At 37.4% G+C, this 18246-nt stretch overlaps 1 long non-coding RNA gene across 1 annotated transcript in view; it reads left to right on the top strand.

Annotated features, from left to right (window-relative positions):
- Nucleotides 1-17827, top strand: part of LOC109367150 — a 62030-nt gene extending 44203 nt beyond the window's left edge. The window contains exons 3-4 of the long non-coding RNA XR_002113929.1: nt 11707-11786; nt 16465-17827. This is a non-coding gene — a long non-coding RNA (uncharacterized LOC109367150). The remainder of the gene's footprint in view (nt 1-11706; nt 11787-16464) is intronic.
- Nucleotides 17828-18246: the final 419 nt, after the last annotated feature.

Below are 18246 nucleotides of genomic sequence, written 5' to 3'. Positions count from 1 at the left end.
AAAAAAAAAAAAAGTGATGGAAATGTGGCATTTCCTTCAAATAGTGTTAAGGTAAATAGTCCACTATTATTAAGAATATATATATATCTTTAATTGCATGATACTCCTGAAGACAAATCTTAGTGTTCTTGCTGTAGGATTCTGACTATAAATGTGCCATTTTAAAGGCTCTATGCTTGTGATTCAATGTTGTTGCCTTTATTTCTCTGATCTATGCAAAAACTCATTAAATTGACATAGTTATTTTTTATCCTAATGAAAATGTAAACACTGCTCATCACTTCTTGCTGGGGGGAGGGGGATGAACACGTGAAGTACCTCAGCATTAACAGTAAACATAAAGGCACGTTCTGCAAAATGTCTGAAATGCTCATTAAATATGTTAGAAAAGTTTCTGCCTGAAATTTCAGCCCAGTTTTCCTTTTAACTAGGGAAAATTATAATGCTGGAATGATTTTGAAATTGTACTTTCTCTTTGCTTTTTCAAAGCCTTCATCTCTGACTGGAGGCAGAATTCTAATTTCTTATCCACAAGTGTGTGTTATACATATTAGGAGATCGTTACTTCATTGTCAGCCTCTCTTTTCTTATGCTCTGCGTGGAAATAGATCGTGCTACCGAATATGGTCTTTCGAGGGGAAGGGAATGGGGATGTTCTTTACATACGCTGGTTGCGTTATGTTGTGGTAGTTCGTTGTACTTCATGTTCATGTGGAAAGTGTAGGGAAAAATCGGTGCTCTCAAGCGTCGGTGTTAACATGCTCGGAAATCGAGACGTGTCCTTCTGTCTGTCCGTCTGTAGGTGGCAGTGAGCCTACGCGGTGTGAGGCGCGGGGTCACCGGGCGAGGAGCTGCCTGCGAGTCCCCGTGCTCAGAGCTTGTGGGTTTTTTTTTTTTAAGTGAAATTCTGCTGGGCTTTAGAGATTAAATCTTTTCGTAAGTCTTGTTGACCTTTCAGTGATAAAACCTCCACTGATTTCCCCTCATTGCAAATGCTGATGTTTTATTTCTGTTCTCTAAGCTAGCACCTGTTAATGGCAGGGGCTTGTATTCTAGAGTGTAATTTTTGAGTGGGGAAAGGTTATAAACGTAATGTTAATTACTCTTAAACTAGACAAAACATGCTGATTTCTCATTCAGTTTCCTTCTCGAAGCATTTATTTCCGCATATCAGCAAAGCCTTTGAAATTGAGCACTGTGTGAATGCCTGTTTTGAAGGAATCCTTTTAAGCCCAAATACTTGCTGCTGTCTGACTGGGGATCTGAGGCCCTAAGATTAAAAAATAATAATAATAATAATAATAATAAAGCCTATGGAGGGGCAGCAGGGTGTCTGCACTCTGGGTAGAGGTGAGTGTGCAAGTGCTCCTGGGGTGTGTGTGCTGTAGAGATGGGTGTCCATTTTTGGATGTCAGCCTGGCCTGGGGCAGGAGGCGAAAGAGAACTTCTGGGCTGCTCAAGAATGAAGTCAGATGTGATGATGAACTGTAAGGCAAGGGAAATAAGAGTCTGAGGGTTTGTCTGAGACTAAACCATGTTAGTACTGGAAAAAAACCTTGATTCAGGCTGATGTCATCAGTGTATTTTTCCAGTAAGGCTACTTAACTCGCTCTCTGAGAATATCTGTACATTACACCTTTTCTTCTGAGCCTAATAGATATGTTGAAATACTACAGCTTTGTGGATTTGCATGCAGTAATGGTTCTTCAGCCTGATTCTGAGGGAGCAATGCTTAACAATTCCCATCGGGAAAGTTGGAATAGGAAAAAATCCAATATGTTGGTGCATATTTAGTCTCTTTCATCTTTAATTGGAAATATGATGGGGAATCCACTATTTCTGTCATGTGAGAAGGTTAATCTCACTTTTTCATTTGTACATTTTCTCCCACACGACTATTTACATTACTTAACTCTGGGCTCTGGATGGGAGATTACTAATTTTCAGTTTAGGTCTTTGGAGTGATTTCAATCTTTAAAATGAGTGTAAAGGAGATAAGAATGAAATGAAAGCCTGTCGGAAAGACATCTTGTCTCTTTGTGTATCGTGTATGCCAGCACTACAGGAAGGGGGGATTATCACCTTCTCCCTGTCTCCTGAGAGGAAGCTTTCTACATGCCGTCCATACTTGCATGCTGCACAGTGTTGTAAATGCACTGGAATAAATGAATCAACAGTTTTTTGATAACTAGAGAGATTGTGTCAGCACACATTCCCAAAACCCTACAAGACCTCAGATCTTTGGTTGTCCTAGGATATTTCTATTTTTAAGGGTCTAAAATAGTGCCAGTGCAAATGCCCAGAGTTACGGCTGAGGGGAAAACTTAGGGGTTTAGCTTTCCCATTCCTACTTTATCACTCCTTAGGTATGATCAGGAGATGTGGACTATACAGAACTCAGAGGAGGACAGATGGGAGTGTGGTTAAAGTTAGACCAGGACTTGGTATTGGGTGTCAGGGATGTTATGTATGCTACAATGGGGAGCACACATGGTGAGTGTGCAGTCAGACTGGTGCTTGCCTTGTCAGTGCTCCAAGCTGATGGGTTCAGTCCTGCTGTGTGACTATTTCCATCTGCTTACTGGCTCCTTGTGCTATGAAGTAGGAGTTGTGGAGGAATAGACACACGTGTAGCTGCTGACATGTGGCAAGTAGAATAATCTTGTGTCTGCCTGCACCTCTAGGTAAATGTTCCCTTTAGTTCAGGTCTTCAAGGTGATTTTAGGTAGTCAATGAAATCAAGACAACCATCTCTTATTTGGGTTGGTCCCTAATCCAAACTAGTAGCTTGAGGTCCTATATTACCGAGTGCCAGCAGACACCTCTGTGAGATGTCACTTAAATGCTATCTTATGAGATAATGAACAGTCTTTGCTAACTTCTGTTTCCATTTGATACACAGATTTAGCACTAATCAGCACTAGCTGATTATTTAGGTAAATCCAGTGAAGGTGACACAGATCCTGATTTCAAACTGCTATGTGTATTTTTTCTTTTATGTTTGCACCTCAATTCTCTTTCTGTAAAAGTATTTTTCTGTCTTTGAGGCATTAAGGGGCAGATGCATGAAAGTGTAAAGATTGTAGGTATTGGAGGAACGATACACACCAGGAGGTGAGGAAGTTCCACTTCAAATACTGTGATAAACTCACTCTGGGAACTTGATCAAGTAAACAATGAATCCGAGGAAATGGAATGACAGGATGCAGTGCAAAAACAGTGAAAAATAAAAAGCACACATGGGAGAAAAGTGCATATGAAGTGCATTTCCAAGATGCTGAAAGTGAATGTGTGTAAAAGAAAATGTCTTGCAGATGAGCAGGGAGAAGTAGAAGCAGCAGAGTCAATTAGTCCAAGCCTGGGAAAGCAATTTGGCATCCAAGAGTTCAGATGAAATTTTGTGCCCCTTTGAATCTGTCTTAGCCAAAGGAAGTCTGTGAAAGTAGGATTTCTCTCTAAATGTCTGTTAAATGTTACCAGAGGCCTACATTCTTGCAAATGATAATAAAAAAGTTATTTTATAAACAGATGTATTCAAGCGTCTGCTTAGCTCTAAACAAATGAGATCATAACTTCTTAAAATAAACTGGTGAGTGTGTTCCTGGCCTTGGGGGGACAAGGTGATTAATCCATGCTCGAGGACCTTTACCTGTATGGCTGTTCTTGGCTTTGATTCTGTGGGTATTTGCTTATACACCTAATCTGAAGCAGATGGCCACTTCTACTGAGGTCATTGTTTGCTGATCTAAAGTTTTCCACTGAGCTGAGCTAGTATTAGATGAAATGTTTGACATGAAGTCAGAAAAGTGGTAAATGGTATTATGCTAACTGATAAGTTGTTACTGGTTGTGTTCTATTCCTCCTTCAGAAACAACCTTCCAGGTTTACTTCATACTGGTAATTGATTTGATGGCAACGCTCATCCTGACAGAAGAATATGTTAATTTTTTTTAGTGTTTTTTCTTTTTTCATTTTAAAATCTACTGGGAAATGGAAAATTAATAAATTTTCATTATTTTTTTCCTCTTATAATTAATTCTAAGTATATTTTTTGCTGCCAGATGTCATTCTGAAGAGATTTTAAAAATAGCTACAATAATATCAAGCCAAAGCAACTATAGGGTGTGATGTACCATCCTAATTTAGCTCTTTGTTACAGTATGCCCATTTTGAATGGTAACAAAATTCAAGATAACAAACCAGATTAACTTCTGATCTATGAATCAACCAGAAATATTAGAGATTCTCTATTCTCCTTGAAAGGCAATGGTGACATTTTCCTAATAGTGAAAGTTGCTTTTCAGATTCTTGACTGCAGAAACAAAGGTATGACTCTGAATTATCCAAAGGTTAATTAAAAAGACAGAAAGATGTCAAATAAAGGCCAGTGCTTCTCTCCTTGTTCATGTGAAAACTCATTCAAAGTCATTTGAGTTTTAGGTTCGTAGGACTGAACAGTGAAGGTGGTGATAGAGCTCAAAGCCGTGATCTTAAATCATGTTTGGCTTGATGTAGTGACTACTTGTACGTGCTCCTATGTGAAGTTCTTACAGCTATGTGTAAGCTAATACTAAAAAGATATATAACTATTTAATTCCTTCTCAGTTACTGAACTGCTGGTTCAGTAAAATAGCTACATTGGCCGAGAATGAGGGTGATATACCAGAATCATTAGGCTCATTCTCTGTGTTACATTTGATGAAGCTTAGGGTAGAGACATTTCTCTTTTATTGGTAATGCTGCAAGTCAGTTTCCAGGCTTTTTTTTTTTTTTAAATTATTATTATATCAGACACTACGGGTTTCTGGTCCCTGGGTAGGTACTAAGATTGCACTATGAGATTAATTGATACCTTTGTCTCCTGACTCCAGTGATGGAAAAGGAGCTGTGTTGAACCCTGACAGCTCTCCTGGTCTGGGTTATCTCAGCCACAGCTCTGGGATTCATGACACAAGTATCACTTGCCCAGTTGAGGCAAAGATTGTGACAATATTAATTGGAGATGCTTGCAGAACTTCAAGAAATCCTGAGGCCTGGGAAGATGGCACACAGTGCTTGCAAGAAGTACTTCCCAAGCCCCCACTGATTTTTGTGAGGAACTTTGAACATAGTAAACAATCACGTCTGCTATTTGTTCTCTCTCAACCTTGACTCCCTACTCTTCTGTCTACGGAGATTAAAAACAAGCCAAGGAGTTTGACTGCAGTATTATAAATGGTACACAGTGTTCATTTTCATAGGTATGGTATTTACAGTTCACTGATTTAAAGGTTTATGGCTCAGTTCACAAACCTCGAGAACATAAAATTGATTGTTCCTTAATGTACTAAGGAGCTTGTGATTTGGGACCTCAGGGATTAGCATCTGGTTTCTAAAACTTTATATATTTAATGTTTTCATAGTTAATGCATTTCGAGCAATCCTTATAATCCATTACATAGAGGCAGAAATACATCTTGTTTGCTTACCGTAAAATTCCTATTGATATTAAAGCTACCTAGTGATACTCAACTCTGCTGCACTTTTGTAGTAAATCTGATAGCCTGGGGGTATAGTGCAACCATCAACTGTTGGTGCTTGGGTGCAACCATTAGGAAAAACTTCTTTTCTAATAGCTATGTAATGAAAGCAAAAGGCAGCCACCAAATCAAGGTCAAAAAATAAGATGTAATTTAATTGGGGTATTTTGAACGTGATGGTAGGAGGCAAATTAGACCACCTTTCAACATCCTTTGCCTGGAATTTAGGAATAAGTCCTAATTCTTCTGTAGTCTGAATTTAGTAGAACAGATCCTTAAGCAAATGCTGTTTGTAATTTTGTGGCAACTACAAAATCATTTGAAACCAACTGTTAAAGCTGATAGAACCATACAAGCATAAATAAGACATAATTCCATGACACTTAAGTCTTTTTTTTTTTTTTTTGGTTTAGGGTTTAAGAAGTTTCTGCAAATTATATGTAGTAGTTCTTAACAAGACAGAAGAGCTATAATACTGTGCTCATAACTAGGCACATGGGGAACTTGGTGGAAGGGAAAATACAAGATACTGGTAGACCAGAATGGAGAAGATATACAATGATAAAATAGCCTCTATTGGAAATAAGGTAGCATTTTATATTGAAAGCATGGTATAGTAAAATTAGCAAGTGATATAGAACCAATCTCAGATTCTAAATCTAGACAGGTCTTAAAAATGAATAGCTTATTTACTGCCAAACTAACAGTGATGCTCATAGTGACCTTGACAGGTTGTCAAACCTATCCTCTGAATAACTTGGTTTTGATAGTCAACTGTTTTCCTAAAAATTTTGACTCTTGTTTTAATTAGGCAAAAATTAATGTGAAAATGAGGATTTCTACTTGAACTGGATTACGACAGAAAAATATGTTTGAACATTAAGTGCAGCCACTACTACTTGTTATAGCATCACTGAAGAACTTGAAATCTTGTGGCAGCGTTGCCTTTTTTTCACAAGCTTTAGACTGTTTATCTGCACCAAGGAATAACACTTAGGTACTGTTATGGCAGTGGTAGGTATAGAAATGTAGTTTAAGAACCAGAATATGCCTTGTGTTCTCCTTGTTTATGATCACTATTACTTACTGTTACTTGATGCTTCTAAGAAAAGTAGCTGCACTCATTTTCTGCCCTATTATAAAAAGAGGGAGATGAATCTCATGCTTGAATTGTTCCTCTCCACTGTTTATCTTTGTTATTCTGAAGACTTTTTTTTTAAAGAACTTCCTTTGTGAGTTTATTTTGCTGATTTGTAAGCACATATGTGTTTAAAAATGCTCAGTTCAATCTTTCCATTTATTGCTACCTTTATTATGTTTATAGCCCAGTGATTTGTAATATGGTTTAGCTGTGAAAAGTGTTAAAGCTTTTCCAGGGTAGGCATCTTTGCTTACATAGCCAACCATACACAAAATAGAGGCCCCTTACACCTCTAGGGACTCTATGATTCCATGGTGTTCTTTTAGCTAGGCTGTTAGGCAAGAAGATCACCTGCAGTTGTTGTGACTGATAGAGGGAGTGAGGCAATCTTAAATAAGGACCACACATCTCATAAAAAGAGAAACAATTGAGTTCTCTATAGTTGCTTGGCTGCTGCAGCTGATTAACTGGTAGAACTTCGGAAGGATATTCAGTGATACCCCAAAGGAAGGCAGAAGTGGCTCGAATGGCATTACCTTCCAGCGCTGGTAGTTTTCAAAATTACTTGTAACACTTACAAAAAACCTACTTTGTACCAGTAAAATATACCTGGTTTAGAACCTGAAAAATCTTTATTTCAACATGGCTTCACTAATAAAATTCCTCACTTACAAATAAGGCCAAAATAAATTGTCACAATTTCTCAGTTAAGTTTCAGATTGAAAGCTTGAGGACACGTGGTGTGATATTTGGTATTTTGTGGTTTAACAGTGATTTGTACAGTCTTATTGAGTATCTTCAGTGAGCTGTGAAGTGAATGTATTATATTTGAACACTGAGAAAGGTGTTTTTCCACCACTGGTTATACTGCAGAGATAACAGCAAAGGCTACAGCCTTCCACCTTCTAGAGGATGATGGGAGAAGGATCTGCCTCACTGAAATCTTGAAAACTCAGAGCTAAGGTCATGAACAGAAACAAAACAATTTGAACTTGAAAAATGCATGGCCAAAACAGTAGTTCAAGTGCCTAGCAGAGCACATCTGTGATGAATGTTCAGGACAGATGTTTGATACAGGAAGTGTTGATTGACGGAAACTTAGTGTAATCCAGGAAAATATTAAGGTGTGTACTGAAAAAACACTGAAGAATATTCCTGTACTAATGTTATTAACTGATGCTGTAATGTTTTCTGATCTCTTTCTGCTGCAGACCAGGATAATGAATAAATGTCTTGAAAATTAAGTTATCTGTTCCACACGCGCTTTCTTGGAGTCCATGAGTTTAAAGTAAGATTTGGAAATGCAGTGCTTTCTTTTCCCCTGGGGGAAAAAAAAAGAAAACAAAAGCCAAGAACAACTGAATGAACAAACTCCTCTATTTTTCCTAAGAAATGATATTGGTAGAAAAGTCACTGGGGCTTTAACATAGTTTCTGAGTCAAGTTTTGAATATCTGTGAATGCTTTGGGGTAAATTTCTAAACTACTTCATTACAGAACTACATAGAGAATATAATTTTTTAATACAAAGTGCTTGGGGACTTTACTCTTGAGTATTCAAATTAGTCATTAATCAAAAAAAGCAATTTGTTCAGCATTTGAAAATCATTACCAGTTTAAAGGACTTGTATTCTATTTTAAGGTTTTCAGTTGGCAAAAAACAACCAAAACAACCCACGCAACTTCAGCTATCACTAGAGAATATCCAATCTATACAGCAATTTAAACACTGTATATCTAAGAGCCATATGATGCTTAATTTTCACAGCTTTTTGTAACTCATCTTATTATATAATTATTTATTCATAATGGGGAAAAGTATCCTTCACTAGAACAAGCGTGCTTAGTGCATTGCACCTGGCATGTTTAAAGCCAGCTGCATTGCTACTCATAGAGCAGGTTGGAGTGGAGCATCTTGCTTTGCTGAAGTCCAGTGGCAGCTTCAGTTTGAGCTTATGCACACAGGCACGGAAGCTCTATGGGGAAAAAATAATTGGCACTGGTTGTAGGACAAAGATTATTCATTTTCAGGATGTTATTGGAGGTAACAGTACAAGGGGAAATGGTTTTAAGTTGAGGGAGGGAAGATTTAGGTTGGATGTCAGGGGGTTCTTTACAATGAGAGTGGTGAGGTGCTGAATAGGCTGCCCAGAGAGGCTGTGGATGCCCCATCCCTGGAGGTGTTCAAGGCCAGGTTGGATGGGGCCCTGGGCAGCCTGGTCTGGTATTAAGGTTTATTAAGGAGGTTGGTGGCCCTGCATGTGGCAGGGGGATTGGAGATTCATGATCCTTGAGGTCCCTTCCAACCCTGCCCATTCTGTGATTCTGTCTCCTCCGTGACAATAATAGTCTGGACTGTGACTAGTGTAAGTCTAAAGAGGGGTTGCAATTTGGTGTTTGAGAAATCCTACCCTTAAAAAACTGGCAATTAATGAGCAGCTGTGAAATTTACTGTTCTTCTTTAATATAGACTAAGTTTGGGAGCGTCTTCCTTTTGGGAAAATGCATTGCTATGCTTTAGGAGAAAGTTCAAAATTAGCAATTTTAGTGTTGCGTGCAGTTATAGAAACCGAGATAGAGAGAAGGAAGTGGTAGTTGTTATAATTTAAGATACAGAATTTCTGTACTGTTCATCTTAGTTCAAAAATAAAGTAATAATAAATTATTTTACTGTTTATTTGAATTTGTGTTGTAAAATCTCAATGGTCCTCCAGTAACTGATCTAAGTATTTTTAATTGGATCTAGTGGTAGTTTGGCTGACACTTTCGACCTGAATATTAGTTTTATTTCTTGGGTCTACTTCTGGATCTGTCTTAGAGGTATATAGTCTCCCTGATCTCTGATGCCGCCCATATAAGGCTCTGTTTAGGAAGCAATGAGGGGTTGCAGAATATCTTTTAATAGATCACTGGTAGGACTGATGAGCAAAGACTTCAGGGGAAATCAGATCTGTTCGGGGAATGACAAAACAGTCATATTTTTTAATTCATTTTATAGAATTTAAAAATAAACTTTCTGACCATTATGCATGAATGTCTAATCTTTCTTTTCAGTGTTTCTGACATTCGGAGGAAAGCTGTACTGCTGCTTTTATTTATCGTAGTTGGCATGGTGTATATTTAGAATATGAGGTTAGATATACTTTTTCTGCAAAGAATCTTTATAAAGCAATCCAGTCACTGTAAACATGAATTAAGAGCCGGATTCTAAGACTCCACAGGAGCAGTAAGAGATCTCAATGCATGTTATTCAACATTTAGTATGGACTAAATATGGCTTGGAAATGTCTTTTTGAATGGTGGTAAAAAGAATGCTGGAGATGTGTGAAATTGTGAGATGTGTGGAATTTTCAATCATGAAAACTTAGTTTGAAGAAATTGGAGGATCTGAAAACTGACTTCTAGAGCTTTTGGAGGAGAATTAGAGTTTAGAAAACGCTATCTAAAATTGTAATACTAAGGTAAAGTCTAGTGAAGAAAGTCTAGGGAGTTCGATAAAATTTTTCTGTCAGAAATTCTGAGTGGCTGAATTACTTCAGGATTACTCCAAAAGTATCAAATCAGTTCTTTTGATGTAAGATAGGAATTTTTTAAAAGCTTCATAAATTGTGATAGAACTTGGCTTGTTTTTTCCAGATGAGACTTAAACAAGTGAAAACAAATAAAAAGATGTCAATCAGCTAAGATCAGGAAAAAGTTGTGTGTATTTAAGGCTGGGGAGGAGGAACAGTGGAACCATTTAAATCAAATATAGAGGTTTTAAAACTGATTTTTTTCCATTAAGTCAATTTCCCCCCAAAACAAACAAACAGAAAAACAACCCCGACATCTTGGAAACAAAGTTGGGCTTTGGAAAAGCAGAATTCTTCAGTGATTTCAATGTGAGTTCACCTGAATAAAATAAAGGGATAGCAGGGAATGAGTTTGTAGAGGAGTGCTTTTTGTGATCTGCTACATGAACACATAATTTGTAGTAGTGTCTGACAGCGAGGGCAACTATTTGAAATTAGAGTGCCCGTGTTCCTAGTGGGTTTCCTTGCCCTTTGCTGCCTTTGGGAAGCGTGGGAAACTTGGTGCAGCCCTACAGATGAGAAACTGAATCCAAACCTTCAGTAGGTAGTGGAAAATAATGATATTCCCATTCCATTCTATCTGTCTTTGGATTTACAACCCAAACTTTCTCCATATGCTGCTCTGTTGAAACAGATATAAATGAGCATATGGATCCAGTTGTGGAATCTGAGAGGGATACTATCAAGTTCATAAATTAGACAAATTGCAGAGCTTGTGGATTTCATGTTTTTGAAATCCATGGTTGCGGCAGGGGACTGGATTCAGTACTGGAAAAGACTCGTTAAGATCTGTGCACTGATGTGTGATGAGATATTTAGAAGCCAAAGCTTTATAACCTAGAAACTAAATGATCTAGCTTATATTTAACTATGATATTTGAAATGTTATGAAAGGATAACAGGTGCCAAGATGAAATTGAAAATGAGTATGTGTAGAGAAAAAAGGTAATTTGATTTGATGGTGAAGTAAAAAGACATTTTAGTCTTTTCTGTGTGTGTTCTGAAAAGTTAAATTTCTTCATAGCACAACTCACCCTTCCCCCCCTCCCCACAAAAGTCTGCCTCGTGAAATAAGTAATGAACTTAAATAATCTAAATTGACAGCCAAAATGTACTGATGACTCTTTCTGTCCCTGATGAATCTGTTCTAGCTGCTGTTTGTTTCAGAAAGTAACAGATACTGCCAAGGTGTACTCTTCTATATATACTATTTAGGAAACACTGAGCAACATTGATTAGCCTTAAAATGCAACTGCAACTCTGAGCCGAAACTGTACTGCTTCTAAGGGTAAAAGCAGATTGACTTGATTAAGGAGGGGAGGTTTAGACAAGTCTTCCAGTGTCCTCATTTTTTTTTTTTTGCTTTGTGTGCTGAACCCATCCTCAGTTGTTTTATTTTTTCCATTTAACTTATAGAACTGGAGTGAGGCTGTTTTCAGAAAATACCATTCAGACCTTGTTTCTTTTCATGACAGACTTGGAAATGAGTGTTTGGAGCTGTGTTGAAAATTGTCCCAGGCAGCCAGTGGAGACCTGAACTTCTTGCCACTAAGAGGTAGGATGTAAAGCTACCAAGTTGGCTGACAAAATTAGTTTTTTGATGGCTCCCAATGGCACAGTTAAATTAGGACATTGCAGTTCCTTGAGAGTCGAACAACTTTTAAAAGCAAATCCTGTACGTGTTGTTGCAGAAAAAGCAAATGATGAAACAAAGTTTGTCTGTCTTCTCCAGATTTTTAAATGAGAGCTGTAGTGTAAAATGGTGCGCAGCCTTTATGTATATTTGCATAAATGCATGCATATATGTCATGCATTTCCCTGAAATGTACCTCAGGAAAAGTGAAGTCTAGTTCTTCCTCTTTGCATAAATGTCTGAATTTTGACTTGCTCTTCTTGAAATTCTCTCTTTTTTTTTTTTTTTTAAATATCTTAACTGTGTAAAGCATTCAAAGAAAGCGTAAGGACATCTTTACTCAAATGGCATCTTAAAGCATGAATACTCTGTTGTCTTTGTGAAGCTGTATTATATGAACATTGATGTTCTTAATCAGATTTTTAAGTACTTGATTTTTTTCTTGTTCCTTGGTCCTTCTTCAGGTTAAACATCCTTTCTAATAAACAAGACTTTTTACCTGTCTATAGATGCATGAAAGAATAAAAAGTTCATGATCTGATTTATAAATAAATATTTATTCTTGGTGAGCTACTGATCCATTGTGTAACTTGGGGAAAATAACTCAGCTTCCTTGTATTTCCTGACAGCTGTGAAACAATTCTACTTCTAAAGTCAAAAGATTTGAATTTCAAAATAACTTACAAGCTGGGAGCAGAGCTTTAATGTTTTTGAAACATTAGCAGGGAACTAAGGGAGAAAGAGGCTGGAAATGATTCTAGGAACTGTCAAGAGAATGGTAATTTTCATTTGTACAGGACTTTGAGATTTTCACATTCTTTTTGAAAAGTTGGAATGAACACCTTGGCTCTTTTGGAACAAAAGGGGGGAAAAAACAACACTCTTCAGAGACCTACACATCAAATCTGGCCCTGGTTTTAGAAGCAGAGCCAAAGTGTGCATGTCAGGAGTGTGAAAGAATCCTTTTGGAGAGTACAGGAGAGAGTTTTCCATATTGGAGCTCTTAGTGCAGCCCAGCTGATAAATGCGTAGAAGTCATAAGCCAGTTCATCGCTTTGGAACTATTTACTGAGCAGAGTTGGTTTTACCCAGTTTATGTGAATTGGCTTCAGAAGTGGTAACAAATGATTGCTTTTGTTTAGTTCTATGAGTAACCTTCCTTTCACCCCTTTCCTATTAAATGTGTTTTGTTACATGTCTGTGACCATGTGCCAAAAGGTACAGGGAGAAGGAGGCCAGCATGCTTTGCAAAGCATGTTACGACTGTTAGGATTACAGCGCATGGGGATGTAAGGAACTGAGGAACCTATTCTTGCCTTGGTATTTACCTCTACTCCTTGGGAATCTGACAAAAAAGTTAGGCAAGGGATAGGCAATACAGTTTTGCTGGTTTTAAAGACTGAGAGAGTGAATTTGCAATCACTGGTCAGGTGCTAGCCCAAGGTAGAATAATGGACTATGTGACTCGGTTAAGTAAGAATTAGAAACTGAAGGTATAATTGGGCTTGCCAGTATGAAACCTCAGACAAATCTACTTTTGTTTTGCTTTCAGCAGAGTTAGAGGTCTGGTTGATAAAGACAGCTGTGTCAATATTAGATACTTTGATTTCTCTGAGGTATTTAATTTAGTACCACATAACATTTCAATTTAAAAACACTGCATTGTGTAGCATTAACAGGCTACATAGCAAATGGATTAGAACCTGGCTCACTGACAGGTATCAAAATGTAGTTGCTAATGGGGAGAGATCAATGAGAAATACCATTCTTTCTACAGTCTCCTAGGAGCCAGGACTACTTTATATTTTTATCATTGATCCAGACAGTGATGTAAAATCTTTGCTGGTGAAATTTTCGGATGACATAAAGGTCTGTGAGGTAGCAAATAACAGAGAGAGGTTGTTAGAGTGATGTGAATCGCACTGTGCAGTGCTCAGACACTGTGATGGGCTAATACTGTGCAAGTACTGGTGTGCCATGGTACCACTATGTTTGTAAATGCAGGTGACAATCACACTTTTTGACAGTACCTTCTACTCCACCTGCCATGAAGTTGTCTATTGCTGCTACATACCCATCTCCTCCTGAGCAATTCTCCTTTCCTTCTCCAGCAAAATCCAATCTAAAGCTGCTCCCTGTTAGGAATGTGTGGGTGGCTGGGAAAGAAAAAGTGAAAGATAATGCTGTGCTGGAGCCATTCTTGTCAGGCATAACATCAAGCGGAAAGTGTAAGTCATATCAGAGAGTGAAGTTCTTCAGGGCAAATTAAATCAGAGCAGAGGCAGAAATAATAGTTTTTTTTGTTTTATCTCTCAGAGTTAGTTAGTAACAGGCTGCTAGAATGTGCTGTGTGGTGCTATTTGCATTTTTATATGAACTCCAAAATTGTTAGAACCATGGAAAGGTTTAAGGAGGAAGGAACTCTGAAGTCCAACCTCCTACTTGAAACAGGGCAGCTTGGAAATTAGGTCAGGTTGCTCAGATCCCTTTTCACTTGAGCTTTAAGAAGTCTGAAGGATGACATTTCCTCACCTCTCTGGAGTCCTATTCTAGTGTTGGGACCCCTCTAGTCAAGAATTTTTCTTCATGCCCAATGGGAATTTCCCACTTTGCATGTTGCAGCTGCTTCCTCTTGTGCTTTCACTGCATGTCTTTGAGAATTGTTTGAACTACATATCAGCTATAGATCATACAAATACCTCAGGCTAGTTCCTTGTTAGGAGTTCGGACGCTTGTAGAAGTGTACAGTTAGGTCCTTAGGTGTTTGGAGTTTGATGCATTAAGAATTCAAAACAGAAAATTGTTGCCAGAAATATACTTACATCCACTAAAAATTATACTTCAAAGCATTAGAAATTCATAGTTCTTTGAAAGAGATTCAGAAGGAGGACGATGTTTCCTTTTCCTTCTGCCTTAATGGTATACTTCTTTCGTTTATGCAAAAATAAATACCTTATTCATAGGGTGTCCTTTCTTTGCTATTGGAAAGTTATATTTTCTAGATATCTAATCACAGCATAGTTCTGCGTGATTGGTTAGATGTCTCGGGTAATTTATGCTTACTTTCTTGTCAGAAAGTGGTGCCAAAACCAGGATATTGCCCTACCTGGATAAGTACTCTGGGTGTTACAGCCATTAATTTGAATGGAACCCTGATTATAAAAAAGTAAATTATGCTTGAGTTCTACTGCAATTCTTAATTTACTTTTAATATACTTCAACATTCTAATTCTGATAGCTTCTCATAGCACTATTGCTACTTCTGACTGATTTAATTTAGGTCCACAATAAATAATACCCACTTAACTGCTCGTATTTCAACAGTCGATCTGCTATTATCTTTATCTGTTCTTCATGAAGTCTTTAGAATTTATATAAAAGCAGCAGTCCCTTGTTACCATTCTCTCACCACAGTAAGAAGTCATTTCATCAGCTGAAAGAACAGGAAGATATTTTGACAGAGTTTTGGTTCTGTGAAACATGGAATTCAGTTTCAAGTCACTGTGTTAACTTGGTTTCTCCCGGTTCAGATTTGTGCATGAAACTGTTTCCATTCTTCAGTTTAAACCAAATTTTGTTATTAGAGTTAACCTGATTGTAAGTTTGAACTTTTACAATTAAATATGAAATTGTTCAGCATGAAAGGAAGTTGCTGAAGTTATCCTCAGCTTTTAGCTCTTTCACTTTACATCATACAAGTGTATTTAATTAAACTTAGAGTAAGCCATGTAAATCTCTAGAAACCCCCACACCTGCTATGCTATCCATTTAGACTTACCACATACAAGGAAAAAAAAATGTTTTTGAGACTGTCTTTTGTACAACTGCCTGTGCAATATATGTTTTACTCAAACTTTGAGGAGTATAGCGATTAAAGTGTTTAAGCAGTTCTTAAGGATATTCCATTGTGGAACGGAACGCTCTCCTTTTTTGACAAAGAATCTGTCACAATTGATGAAATCTTAGCCTGATTCATAATTTCCAATTTTATATTATGCTTCGTTTTTTTGGTTCTAAATTTTGAAGTCAGGTCCTTAAAACTGTAATTTGAAGATATGTAGGTGGCTAAAGCACGGAATATGGCCTCAAGCTGTGCCAGGGTAATTTTAGGTTGGATATCAGGAAAAACTTCTTTACAGAAAGGTTTGATTAAGCATCGGAATAGGCTCCCCAGGGAGGTGGTTAAGTCACCATCCCTGGATGTGTTTAAAAATCATTTGGATGTGGTGCTCAGAGACATGATTTAGTTGGAGGGCTGTTAGAGTTAGGGTAGTACGGTTAGGTTCTGGTTGGACTCGATGATCTTTAAGGTCTTTTCCAACCTGTGCAATTCTATGATTCTGTGAATAAACTAAGAGACCTCTTTTACTGTAGAGGCTTTACTAGGGGCACAAATAAAAGTAGTAATAAAAGTTCATTAGAACTGATTTTCAAAGGCAAATAAAATTTCAGATATTCATTTAGCTGGAAAGTGCTTTCAGGGAAAACATTTACTTGCCAAATTGTTTTTGCTTAAATGTTTTGATTTTTATACTTGAAAACATGGCTATGGAAAAATCTTTCAAGAACTTGATGTGGGACTTTCTGCTTTCTAACCTAGGCATTGCCAATTTGAATAGACTGTCAGTTCTCCTCTTGGACTATGTTTCTACAGTTAAGTGGACCAACAGCTTGCAGATGAAGGAGAGAGCCCTGGGTGCCCTTGCGCCTTCAACCAGAGAGCTGTGTTTGGGAGTGAATGGGGGAATATGCAAGAGTCAAAGCGGTGTGGTTCTTGGGCATCATGAGGATAACATACACACAATTTAAAAAACAACAATCAAAAAACTCCCACCTGAATTAGACTTAGAGCTGGAGATATGAGTCTATTGTAAGTTTAGTCTCCTCTTTCCACCAACTCTCAGTTAGTAGGCTTTGATGTGGGAATATAATTGCAGTGTGCCCACTTTAGAAGCTGTTTATATTGTTTAAGCTTCTGTTACACTTAAGACTTTGGAAATTGATTAAGAAAATACTTTTAATACCTCCTATTTTAAGTTGTGAGGACTTGGATGTACAGATACACTGTTTTACAGATAGCATTTTAAATTGTTTTACTGCAGCTCTGACTTTTCTTCTCCTAGCTTTTCTTCATCTTCTTTCACCTTCTTTTTTGCTCAGAACTTTATTTGCAGGGGAAATTTTTTGCATGGATGAAGCACATTTAAAATTTGACCTAATTTGCCATGTGTTAATTTGTTATTCACACTTTAAATCTTGCTCTCGACTGATAGAATTATTTGTTTTCCGCACGGAAAAGGATTTTACATAGTTGAAATGTTCTTTGTTAGAAGAGAGTTGTTTTGGCTTTCTTTTTAATGCTCTCGGATTTCTAGGCCGATTATTAGTTTTCTCTGGGTGGGGAAAAGCCTGTGTTTGAATGGCTTCTCCTTTTAATCCAAATAATCCTAGTCTCTAAAGAGATTAACATAAACACACATATACTCTCTTACTTTTGCCTGTGTGTCAGTGGTTTGGTTAATTACGCTGTATGCCTTCTCTCCATTTATAAGAAAGCAAAACAGAAAGCAAACTAAAACTACTCTGAAAAAGCAAAGGCCAGTTGAAACAATAACTGTTGGCAGAGGAAAATACAAAGACTGGTTTAGAAATAGATTGTTGCTCACATTGGAGAGAGCCCAAGTTTCTCTTAGAGAGCCTTTGAAACTTGTTGTGTTGATGTTTTTGCGCAGTGAAATTCTAAGCTGGCTAATGTTCCTGAGGAACACATTTCATGTAAAATAACCACATGTTATAAGTGTTGATCTGAGAACTGCTCATTTGTGAGATACAGCAAACAGATATCATCCTCTAATTGATTGTGCTTATGCCACTAAAGTACAAAATTCATCTCATCTGTTTTGTTGGCTCTGTAAACACTAACAGAAGAATTATTCAACGGGGATAGCTATTAAAATTTCTTTTAAAACAGCACATATTGCCCTTCCTGATAAAGGGCCTTGCATGTAAACATTATACTTAATTTGCATCTCTCCTTTATTCTAAATGCTCAGCTTCTTAATTTGGTTTCTCCTAGACAAAGAAACTTTTTCCTCCTGTGCACACAACTCAGTACTAATGTAGCTCAAATAATGATGCTTTTTTCTCGTGAGACACTAATTTGTTGCTTAGTATATCATTAAGGAAGTTTCAACATTTATGTAGAATTAGTTCTTTAAGAGCTGCTACAGTGGTGTGCATGCATAATGTCATATCTCCATACACATATGTAGAGCTGTTTTCAAATAATTTTCACTTTTTTTTCTGCCACTCAATTTCTAGCTGGCAGATGGTCTGTATTTTCTAGGGCTCAGTCCTAGGCCCTATCCTGTTGAACATTTTT

The sequence above is a fragment of the Meleagris gallopavo genome, chromosome 4 (assembly GCF_000146605.3).
Source record: "Meleagris gallopavo isolate NT-WF06-2002-E0010 breed Aviagen turkey brand Nicholas breeding stock chromosome 4, Turkey_5.1, whole genome shotgun sequence".
Classification (NCBI taxonomy): Eukaryota; Metazoa; Chordata; class Aves; order Galliformes; family Phasianidae; genus Meleagris; species Meleagris gallopavo.
Note: the sequence above shows the minus strand (reverse complement) of the source record. Positions and strands in the feature narration are given on the sequence as shown.